At 46.0% G+C, this 12,676-nt stretch overlaps 1 pseudogene; it reads right to left on the bottom strand.

The window, feature by feature from the left end:
* Positions 1-9,872: 9,872 nt before the first annotated feature.
* Positions 9,873-12,676, bottom strand: part of LOC109769224 (putative F-box/LRR-repeat protein At3g18150) — a 45,475-nt pseudogene continuing 42,671 nt past the window's right edge.

Genomic DNA, 12,676 nt, shown 5'->3' with positions numbered 1-12,676 from the left:
TAAAGCAGGCTTACGGGCCTAACCTCTCTGTACATGCCTGTGGGCCTACTGGGCCTTCTGCGGGCCTGAATCCTTGCCCATGGATGGGTTTATAATCGTATTCAGGCCGTGGTGGCCCAGTAGGTGGCATAATTTTTAATTTTTGGCCTGTTATTTTTATGCATTTACTAATTATTTTGAGCTATAAGACCCTAAAATTGAAAAGCATTTCAAATGAACTCTGAAAAGGTTGAAAGTTGGCATGGTATCATCATTTCATCCACATAGCATGTGCAAGAAAGTTGAGAGGGTTACGGCAAAAACTAGATGCACTTCTTGTACAAAACGGACAATGGTATCATACTCGTCTATTACAAAGTTGGCATGGTATCATCATAATAGTTGCGGGAGAAAGTCTTCACTTTTTCTTCGCTTGTGTCATTTGCTTATTGCGCCGTAACCATGGATAATCTTCATCGTTTATCAGGATGCTTGGGTCAGCCTTGACTTTGAAGGGAGGAATTTCATGAAACTTTTCATAATCTTCAGACATGTCTGTCTTGCCCTCCACTCCCACAATGTCCCTTTTTCCTGAAGGAACTATGTGGCGCTTTGGCTCATCGTATGATGTATTCGCTTCCTTATCTTTTCTTTTCCTCGGTCTGGTAGACATGTCCTTCACATAGATAACCTGTGCCACATCATTGGCTAGGATGAATGGTTCGTCAGTGTACCCAAGATTGTTCAGATCCACTGTTGTCATTCTGTACTGTGGGTCTACCTGTACCCCGCCTCCTGACAGATTGACCCATTTGCACTTAAACAAAGGGACCTTAAAATCATGTCCGTAGTCAAGTTCCCATATGTCCATTATGTAACCATAATATGTGTCCTTTCCCCTCTCGGTTGCTGCATCAAAGCGGACACCGCTGTTTTTGTTGGTGCTCTTTTGTTCTTGGGCGATCGTGTAAAATGTATTCCCATTTATCTCGTATCCTTTGTAAGTCAATACAGTCGAAGATGGTCCCCGGGACAACGAGTACAACTCATCACAAACAGTGGTGTCACCTCTGAGACGTGTTTCCAACCAACTGCTGAAAGTCCTGATGTGTTCACATGTAATCCAGTCGTCACACTGCTCCGGGTGTTTGGAGCGCAGACTGTTCTTGTGTTCATCGACATACAGGGTCACCAAGGTAGAGTTCTGTAGAACTGTGTAGTGTGCTTGAGACCAAGAATATCCGTCCCTGCATATTATTGTTTGAGTCCCCCCCTCCAAGCGTGCCTTTTCAAGTCAGTCTCCCCTCATACCGCGATTTAGGGAGACCTATATTCTTAAGGCCAGGAATGAAGTCAACACAAAACCTAATGACATCCTCTATTTGATGGCCCATGGAGATGCTTCCTTCTGGCCTAGCGCGGTTACGGACATATTTCTTTAGGACTCCCATGAACCTCTCAAAGGGGAACATATTGTGTAGAAATACGGGCCCCAGAATGACAATCTCGTCGACTAGATGAACTAGGACGTGCGTCATGATATTGAAGAAGGATGGTGGGAACACCAGCTCGAAGCTGACAAGACATTGCGCCACATCACTCCTTAGCCTTGGTATGATTTCTGGATCGATCACCTTCTGAGAGATTGCATTGAGGAATGCACATAGCTTCACAATGGCTAATCGGACGTTTTCCGGTAGAAGCCCCCTCAATGCAACCGGAAGCAGTTGCGTCATAATCACGTGGCAGTCGTGAGACTTTAGGTTCTGGAACTTTTTCTCTGCCATATTTATTATTCCCTTTATATTCGACGAGAAGCCAATCGGGACCTTCATACTGAGCAGGCATTCAAAGAAGATTTATTTCTCTTCTTTCGTAAGAGCGTAGCTGGCAGGACCTTCATACTGCTTCGGAGGCATGCCGTCTTTTTCGTGCAAACGTTGCAGGTCCTCCCGTGCCTCAGGTGTATCTTTTGTCTTCCCATACACGCCCAAGAAGCCTAGCAGGTTCACGCAAAGGTTCTTCGTCACGTGCATCACGTCGATTGAAGAGCGGACCTCTAGCTCTTTCCAGTAGGGTAGGTCCCAAAATATAGATTTCTTCTTCCACATGGGTGCGTGTCCCTCAGTGTCATTCGGAACAGCTAGTCCGCCGGGACCCTTTCCAAAGATTACGTGGAAATCATTGACCATAGCAAGTACGTGATCACCGGTACGCATGGCGGGCTTCTTCCGGTGATCTGCCTCGCCTTTGAAATGCTTGCCTTTCTTTCGACATTGATGGTTGGTCGGAAGAAATCGACGATGGCCCAGGTACACATTCTTCCTGCTTTTCTCCAGGTATATACTTTCAGTGTCATCTAAACAGTGCGTGCATGCATGGTATCCCTTGTTTGTCTGTCCTGAAAGGTTACTGAGAGCGGGCCAATCGTTGATGGTTACAAACAGCAATGTGTGCAGGTTAAATTCCTCCTGTTTGTGCTCATCCCACGTACGTACACCGTTTCCATTCCACAGCTATAAAAGTTCTTCAACTAATGGCCTTAGGTACACATCAATGTCGTTGCCGGGTTGCTTAGGGCCTTGGATGAGAACTGGCATCATAATGAACTTCCGCTTCATGCACATCCAAGGAGGAAGGTTATACATACATAGAGTCACGGGCCAGGTGCTGTGATTGCTGCTCTGCTCCCCGAAAGGATTAATGCCATCCGCGCTTAAACCAAACCATACGTTCCTTGGGTCAGCTGCAAACTCAGCCCAGTACTTTCTCTCGATTTTTCTCCACTGCGACCCGTCAGCGGGTGCTCTCAACTTCCCGTCTTTCTTACGGTCCTCACTGTGCCATCGCATCAACTTGGCATGCTCTTCGTTTCTAAACAGACGTTTCAACCGTGGTATTATAGGAGCATACCACATCACCTTCGCAGGAACCCTCTTCCTGGGGGGCTCGCCGTCAACATCACCAGGGTCATCTCGTCTGATCTTATACCGCAATGCACCGCATACCGGGCATGCGTTCAGATCCTTGTACGCACCGCGGTAGAGGATGCAGTCATTAGGGCATGCATGTATCTTCTGCACCTCCAATCCTAGAGGGCATACGACCTTCTTTGCTGCGTATGTACTGTCGGGCAATTCGTTATCCTTTGGAAGCTTCTTCTTCAATATTTTCAATAGCTTCTCAAATCCTTTGTCAGGCACAGCATTCTCTGCCTTCCACTGCAGCAATTCCAGTACGGTACCGAGCTTTGTGTTGCCATCTTCGCAATTGAGGTACAACCCTTTTTTGTGATCCTCTAACATGCGATCGAACTTCAGCTTCTCCTTTTGACTTTCGCATTGCGTCCTTGCATCGACTATGACCCGGCGGAGATCATCATCATCGGGCACTGGTTCCTCTTGATCTTCAGCAGCTTCCCCCCTTGCAGCATCATTGGGCACATCGTCTGGTTCCTCTTGATCTTCAGCAGCTTCCCCCGTTGCATTATCACCGTATTCAGGGGGCACATAGTTGTCATCGTCCTCTTCTTCTTCGCCGTCTTCCATCATAACCCCTATTTCTCTGTGCCTCGTCCAAACATTATAGTGTGGCATGAAACCCTTGTAAAGCAGGTGGGTGTGAAGGATTTTCCGGTCAGAGTAAGACTTCGTATTCCCACATATAGGGCATGGACAACACATAAAACCATTCTGCTTGTTTGCCTCAGCCACTTCGAGAAAATCATGCACGCCCTTGATGTACTCGGAGGTGTGTCTGTCACCGTACATCCATTGCCGGTTCATCTGCGTGCATTATATATAATTAAGTGTGTCAAAAACCATTACAGAACATCATGAATAGATAATTAAGTGACCAAATTAATAGAAGTTCATCATCACATTAGAACCAAAGTACATACATAGTTCTCATCTAACAACATATATATAGCTCTCCAGAGCATCTAATTAATTAAACCATACATTGAAACTATGTAAAACATTTCAATGCGAAAACAAATGCGATCATATTCGCAACCAAGGTAACAATTGATCCAACGGCATAATGATACCAAGCCTCGGTATGAATGGCATATTTTCTAATCTTTCTAATCTTCAAGCGCATTGCATCCATCTTGATCTTGTGATCATCGACGACATCCGCAACATGCAACTCCAATATCATCTTCTCCTCCTCAATTTTTTTTATTTTTTCCTTCAAGTAATTGTTTTCTTCTTCAACTAAATTTAACCTCTCGACAATAGGGTCGGTTAGAATTTCCGGTTCAACCACCTCCTAGATAAATAAAATCTATGTCACGTTGGTCGGTATATTTGTCATAAACAATAAATGAACCAAATAGTTATAAAAAGATAATATATACCACATCCGAATCATAGACAGGACGAGGGCCGACGGGGGCGGATACCAAAACCATCGCACTATGTAATAAGAAGGAATAATAAAAGTAACAAAATTAGACAAGTAACTATCTAAAGTAAGAATTTTTTCCTTTCAGAAAGAAGATAAGAACAAGAGGCTCACCACGGTGGTGCTGGCGACGAGATCGGCGCGGGCGATCGACGGCGGTGAAGACGGGGACGGGACGTGACGGACCGCTAAACCTAGACAAATCTCGGGGAAAATGGAGCTCGGAGTTCGAGTTTCGAGAGGACAAAGATTAACTAGTGTGGCTCAGACATTTCATCGAACACCTCATGTGCATAGGAGGTGAGCTAGAGCACCCAAATGCGCTCCTCTCGCCGGCCAGAAAAAACAGAGCACTCTGGAGTGCTCTGCTGTGGCGATGGGGTATATATAGGGAACTCATTGGTCCCGGTTGGTGGCACCAACCGGGACTAAAGGCCTTTGGTCCCGGTTGGTGGCACCAACCGGGACTAAAGGCCTTTGGTCCCGGTTGGTGCCACGAACCGGGACCAATGCCCCCTTTAGTCCCGATTGGTGGCACCAACCGGGACCAAAGGCCTTGTGCTGCCCCGCGTTAAAATTTAGTCCCACCTCGCTAGTTGAGAGAGCTCGAGAGTGGTTTATAAGCGCTGCTGCGCCCACCCTCTCGAACTCCTCTCAACTGCAGGCTTTCGGGCCTAACTGTTCTCTTTGCCTGTGGGGCCTACTGGGCCTTCTGCGGGCCTGAATCCTGGCCCATGGATGGGTTTCTAGTCGTATTCACGCCGTGGTGGCCCAGTAGGTGGCATAAAAAATTTCCTCTGTTTTTTTTCTTTTGCTTTATTTGTTTTGTTTTGTTTCTACTTACAAGAAAAAACTTATTTATTTTATTTGTAATTACTTATGTATTTTACTTTAATTATTTTATTTTTATTTATTTTACTGCTGCTATTTTTATTTATTTTACTGCTGCTATTTTTACTTAATTTATTAAGGTTTATTTATTGTAGTTACTATAGTTTATTTTATTTTATTTTATTAAGGTTTACGAGCTGTGGGAGGGACGAGGGGTGGCGACGTGCTGTGGGACACGATGCAGGGGCCGAGGAGGTAATTTAGGGTTAAGTTTTTATACGGGAACGGTTAGACGGGCTTTAGCGGGCTTTCACCGGGCTTGTGGGGTTTTACCAGGTCATCGATGAGAGTTTCCAAAAATGTCATTAGAAATCCGTCATGGATTAACAGGTTTCTTGAAGTGATATGTCGAGCACAATGAGTGGTGATCCTCCGGCCTCCCACTCGCACGCAGCCGCCGCCACCCTCCCGCTCGCTCGCTGCCGCCGTCGTCACCAGTCCCGGCCATGGCGCCGCCGCTGCCGTCGTGCCCCTGAAGACCTATTCATCTTGCCTGAAGGTGATCCTGTGTCAGATCCTCCACATAACCCGCGTGGACCGGCTCGTGGGTCACTGACAGTAGGTCCCTTGGGCCCACTGGTCAGGTTTGACCAGTCGCCCCCGCCTCCTTCCTCCACTGGCCGAACAGAGGCGGGGCTCCGGCGATCAACGCCGGCGAACGGCGGCTCCTCGCGGGGACCTGAGGGCGGGGATGGATCCGCCAGGCCGGGGCGGTCCTCCCGGTGGTCGAGGAGGTGGCGGGGATGGAGGGAGTCGCCGGCGGCGAGCTCCGCGGCGGACGGCAGCTTCGGGAGGTTTGGGGCTTTGGCCTACGGTGGTTCCCCGACGCAGCTGAGGGTTTGTGCGGCTCCGCACGGTCGAGGGGAGGAGGATGGTGGTGCTATATGGACGGGGGGGAGGGGGGCTCTGTTTGTGACTGAATGGACTAGAGGGCGGCGGCGGCTGTACTGGCCAGAGATGGGGAAGAAGACCCTCCCTGGTCGATTGCCTGCTATGGGGGTGCTAGGTGGGGTGGCTTGAGGTCGCCTGAGGGACTGGACGGACTCGGGGGCTCCTTATATAGGCGGCCGGAGTCGGTTCCAACGGTGGCCGTGGATAAGAACGGCGAACCGCCGTTCTCTAGCCTGCAGGACGTCGTGGCGGCGACGGGCACTAGTGGACGAGCTCGCGGATAAGCTTGGACTGCTACAGAGACGAGCAGGCGAGCGGCTGTGGCTCGGGCGGCGCCGTCCATGGCAGGGGCCTGCTGTGGCCGGTCGTCGTGCCCCTGAAGACCTATTCATCTTGCCTGAAGGTGATCCTGTGTCAGATCCTGCACGATACCTCATCACTACAACACGTTGGCGGCAGTGTATGAGGCGTCCATGGCCCTGGTGGCGCCTTCAAGGGAGGACGCGTGATCTTCAAGGGAGGACGGGCCATCAGATTCATCCACTTGGTAGCGTCTTTGTTCATCCAGGTTTGACGATTCATCTTTTCATTATCTAGTCTCTCAGGGATGTCAAACGTACCCTCAACAACTAACGTCAGCATTTATTTTGTTCTGTAGTGAACCCCCTCGATGAATGCATGTCTGTTGCCGTGGCTAGAGAAAATTCTACATATCCACCTCCTGATAACCAACAAGATAAGTAGCAGCTTTGATATGGAGGTATTTTCCTTCACTGCATGCTTTTTCTTTGTGCCCTTTACTGTACTGTAGTAGCATTTGCTAAATTGCATTGAGAGAATAGGACGGCACAACAAGCTAGGGCTTCAAGAAAACCAACCAAGTTCCTTTATTTTGGGATCAACCAACCAAATTGCTGTAATAGCACGATCCGCAAGACCTAGAAGGGATCTACACATGACATCGGTGGCTTCTCCTCCGCCTGCTATTTGCCGCTTTGACACTGTTGACAGATCCGAGTTCCACCTGCTAGGCTCGAATGGTAGATGTTACGGGCAACTGTATATGAATCCCACTCCAAGGGATCGCCCTTCTCTATCCCAGATATGGCGGTTATGGAGTTGATGGCTCGTGTTTTTTTTCTCACTTGCTTTATTTGTTTTGTTTTGTTTCTACTTACAACAAAAAAATTATTTATTTTATTCCTAATTACTTATGTATTTTACTTTAATTATTTTATTTTTATTTATTTTACTGCTGCTATTTTTACTTAATTTATTAAGGTTTATTTATTGTAGTTACTATAGTTTATTTTATTTTATTTTATTAAGATTTATTTAGTTTTATTTATTTTATTAAGGTTTATTTCTTTTATTAAGGTTTATTTATTTTATAAATATAAAAAAATGAACATAGATGCGCTTATAGAGAAAATTCAACCTAAATTCATAGTAAATTCATTTACTATGAATTTAGGTCAAATTCCCTGTATAAGGGCATCTATTTTCACTTTAAGAGAAGCTCAACAAGGCATAGAGGGACGGGCTTATAAACTGGTGTGAGCGCCCATCGGTTGGCGAGGTGGGACTAAACACTGGCCGCAACTAGGACCAGCCCTTTAGTCCCGGTTTGTGGTAGGAACCGGGACTAAAGGGTGGTGGGCCAGGAGCGTGGCCCATTGGTCCTGGTTTGTCCCACCAACCGGGACCAAAGGGTCCGGACGAACCGGGACCAATGCCCCCATGAGGCCCGGCAGGCCCCTGGCCGCACGAACCGGGACCAATGCTCACATTAGTCCCGGTTCGTGACTGAACAGGGACTAATGTGAATATTGCCCTGTGACCAAAGCCCAGTTTTCTACTAGTGGTGAACGTCGACTACATGACACATCACCATTGTTTGGGCCTAGGGGGCATTGGGAAGTAATAAGTAGATGATGGGTTGCTAGAGTGACAGAAGCTTAAACCCTAGTTTATGCGTTGCTTCGTGAGGAGCTGATTTGGATCCATATGTTTCATGTTATGGTTACGTTTACCTTAATTCTTCTTTCGTAGTTGCGGATGCTTGCGAGAGGGGTTAATCATAAGTGGGAGGCTTGTCCAAGGAAGGGCAACATCCAAGCACTGGTCCACCCACATATCAAATTATCAAAGTAACGAACGCGAATCATATGAGCATGATGAAAATTAACTTGTCAACAATTCCCATGTGTCCTCGGGAGTGCTTTGCTTTATATAAGAGTTTGTCCAGGCTTGTCCTTTGCTATAAAAAGGATTGGGCCACCTTGCTGCACCCTGTTTACTTTTGTTACTTGTTACCCGTTACGAATTATCTTATCACACAACTATCTGTTACCGATAATTTCAGTGCTTTGCACAGAATACCTTGCTGAAAACCGCTTGCCATTTCCTTCTGCTCCTCGTCCGGTTCGACACTCTTACTTATCGAAAGGACTACGATATATCCCCTATACTTGTGGGTCATTAGGGTCATCAGCGCGGCCCTACCGAAAGGCGCTACGGCTATGAGAACCACACCTTAGCCAACACGCTATGCATAGTAGCAGCGCGGCTCAAAGGAGGCACGCTACTGCTAAAAAGATAGTAGTAGCACGTTTTTCAGGAGCACTGCTACAACTAAGTCTGTACTGTGCCATGTGGCAGGCCCCACTTAGCAGCAGCGCGATCCTGCTATCTGCACTGCTGCTCACTCTTTAGCAGTAGCGCTGTTTACTGGCACGCGCTGCTGCTAAGGCGCACTAGCCACCTTTTCCATCCCTCTTCCCCTCCCCCTCCCCCTCCTCTTTCCCTTCACTTCCCCGCCTCCTCTCTCCCTCACTTTGCTTCTTCCTCACTACTTGTCCCCCCATTACTCTCTTTCTTCTACCTCTCTTTCTCTCTTTTTAATGCCCCTAGCTAACTACACCACCTCTATGAATGCAACACCTTTCTCTTTTTCCTCACTTTTCCTCCCCCTCCACTAGTTAGAGCCATCTCCTTCCCCAACTAGCAAGGTAGATCTACCCATTTAGTGAACTGACCTATCTACCTCCCTAACTAGATCTAGCCATGTCAAGAAGTAATCGTATGATACTAGTAACATGCACCATATGTATTCCAACTCTCATGCATCGGCAACCCCACAAACATTATGCCGAGAACAACATGATGAGTTTAGTCAATCAAGTTGAAATGCCTCGTGTAGGAACTTCCGATAGCATGCGACAAAGTGTTTCACCTTTTTATTCATCGACAATTAATTTGCAATATACTAGTTCAACCATGCCGATGGATGGGAGAATTGGTCATGCTACTACTAGCTAGTCGGCCAGTTCTCAACCGTTATATGCTACACCTCATGTTAGTAATTTTTCTGCACCATATACTACTTTGCATGCTCATAATTCGGCTACGCACCTTCACGGCCATAGCCGAATAAATAATTTTTTTGCATGAGTGCACATACCATCACCTAATATTGTAGCACATCCAAATATCCGAAGCAGCTAGGGGTTTGAAGAAGAAAGTCATGTCAAAATTGGTCTTGTGATGAATGTTACAACCAGAACATAGGACATCTAGATCCTTGACACAATTTCCTCGCATCAAATGCATAAACATAATATTAGATGTAAACCATTACTAAATCACAAAGTGTTATTAGCCTAGTCGGTTATTTGGCCTGTAGTAGGCCATGCCCCAAGGTTAGGTGTTTGATTCCTTGTTGATGCACCTTTTTTAAAATATACCTGCTCCGTTTCTAAATATGTCCTTTTAAAGATTTCAATATGAACTACATACGTATGTATATAGACGTATTTTAAAGTGTAGATTCACTTATTTTGCTCCGTACGTAGTCTATATTGGAATCTCTAAAAAGACTTATATTTAGGAATGGAGGGAGTATTTTTTTTTACTTTTGTACTAAAATACCAGTACACCTTAAAAACCGGAGAAGGCGCCGGTTCCCAGTTTTTTCAGTTGGACCGCCGGTCCGGTCCGTTTTGAAAACTAGGATCTACTTTGAAACAAATGAGTTGCGCCAATATCAGAAATACAAAGCAAATCATGAGAAAAGGCTGCGATGCCACTGGCATTTGACCAAAAACACTTCAATCGGCTTCTGTGACCTCCACTTTCTCAGCATAGAAACAAGGAGAGCAATCGAGTATTTAGCTGAAACACAACTATATATACTCAGAACCCATCATGCAAATGGCACTCAACCAGTCTCAGATCAGCCATCACGCATGTACAGCAAAATTCGATCACACCCATTATCTGAAACATGATTTTAGAACTCACATGGCTACAGCTTCCTGACATGCGGCTCCTCTCTCGTTAACGTTGGAGTCTCCAAAACACTCGTCTCAACACATTAACTTAGCACTGGTCAGGGGTTGCAGGTCCCCCAAACAAAAACAAGGTCTTGATTACCATAGATCAGCGATGCTCGATGCTGATTTCCACATCGCCGACAATCTGCTGCAATGCCTGCACCAACGAGCTGACCCTTGGTTTCATGGCGGTAGATTTTGATCCTCTCGATGCAAGGGTGGCTGACTGAGCTCGACGGCGGTGCTCCTCTTGTTGACGACAGAGCAGATTCAGAATCCTTGCATGTACTAAATTCCTCCTGCATAATCACAACTTATTATTGGTGAGAGGTTCTACTACCCTAGTAGATCAACTGCTGTATAACTGTATATACATAGTTTTGAGTAAGTATACCATTGTGAGCTTAAGTTTTAGCTCCTTCAGCTAGCACGAGGGCTGGAGAATGCGAAGCAGCGGGTAGAAGTCAGCAATCATGCACCACTCACCCAGCACTAGGCTTGTCAGGTTGCTGAACATAGGGCATGTCCTCATACTTCTCTCGAATGAGAGCTTCATATTCATCAGAGGTAAAATAAAAAAATGATCAAAGACAGTGAGTTTAATAGTTTGATTATTCGATATTTCCATGCTAGCTTGTTAAAATAAGACCAGCACATAAGACAGAAACAAGTAAGCTCAAAACGTGAAGATCCTCTGAATGTAAATTGTAAATCCAAGAAGCAACTATATAACAAAATCTAACCAAGGAAGCAAATATATTCATCTAGACTTGTATGGATATCATGAAAAGAAGAACTAGTTTGAACCTCAGGTAATGGTGCATGCAACTCCAAGGTGGTGTCATGTGAGAGCCCATCAAGTAGAAGATGATCCGCTACTGTGTTTCGCTTATAATAATGAAACTTAGGTGTTAGACTAACTGACGATGTTACTAGAGAAGACAGATCCCTAGTTACTATAGCACCAGGATCCACTTGTAGAAAACAGGGCTTTGGTCCAGGCGTGGCCAGCCCATTAGTCCCAGTTCAGTCACGAACCGGGACCCATGGGGGCATAGGTCCCGGTTAGTGAGCCCAGGGGGCCAGCCGGGCCTCGTGGGGCATTGGTCCCGGTTCATCTGTCCCCTTTGGTCCCGGTTCCAGACACGAACCGGGACCTATGGGCCTCGCTCCGGGCCCACAATCATTGGTCCCGGTTCATGGCCGGAACCGGGACCAAAGGGGGGCTTTTAGTCCCGATTCCAGCCACGAACCCGGACCAATGAGGTGCCTATATATACCCCCTCGCCCGCGAGCAGAGCACTCCACTGCTCTGTTTTTTCTGGCCGGCGAGGGGAGAGCTTTGTGGTGCTCTAGCTCACCTCTATGCATATGAGGTGTTCGATGAAATGCCCGTGCCACACTACTTAAGCTTTCTCCTCTCCAAGTTCGACCTCCAAGCTCCATTTTCCTCAAGATTTGCCTAGGTTTAGCAGTATGTCATGTCCCGTCCCTGTCTTCACCACTGGCGATCGCCCGCGCCGACCTCGTCGCCGGCACCACCATGGTGCGCCTCTTGTTCTTATCTTCTTTCAAAAAGAAAAAAAATCTTACTTGTATGATTTAGATAGATACTTGTATAATTTTCTTACTTTTATTATTGTTTGTTATTATATAGTGCGATGGTTTTGGTATCCGCCCCCGTCGGTCCTCGTCCTGTCTATGATTCGGATGTGGTATATATTATATTTTATAACTATTTGGTTCATTTATTGTTTATGACAATTATGCCGACCAACATGACATAGATATTTTTATCTAGGAGGTATGTGAACCGGAAATTCCAACCGACCCTTTTGTCGAGAGGTTAAATTTAGTTGAAGAAGAAAACAATTACTTGAAGGAAAAATTAAAAAAATTGAGGAGAAGATGATATTGGAGTTGCATGTTGTGGATGTCGTCGATGATCACAAGATCAAGATGGATGCAATGCACTTGAAGATTAGAAAGATTAGAAAATATGCCATTTATACCGAGGCTTGGTATCATTATGCTGTTGGATCAATTGTTACCTTGGTTGCGATTATGATCGCATTTGTTCTTGCATTGAATTTTTTTACATAGTTTCAATGTATGGTTTAATTAGATGCTCTGGAGAGCTATATGTTGTTCAATGAGAACTATGTATGTAC

Source organism: Aegilops tauschii, chromosome 5 (genome assembly GCF_002575655.3).
Source record: "Aegilops tauschii subsp. strangulata cultivar AL8/78 chromosome 5, Aet v6.0, whole genome shotgun sequence".
Lineage (NCBI taxonomy): Eukaryota > Viridiplantae > Streptophyta > Magnoliopsida > Poales > Poaceae > Aegilops > Aegilops tauschii.
Note: the sequence above shows the minus strand (reverse complement) of the source record. Positions and strands in the feature narration are given on the sequence as shown.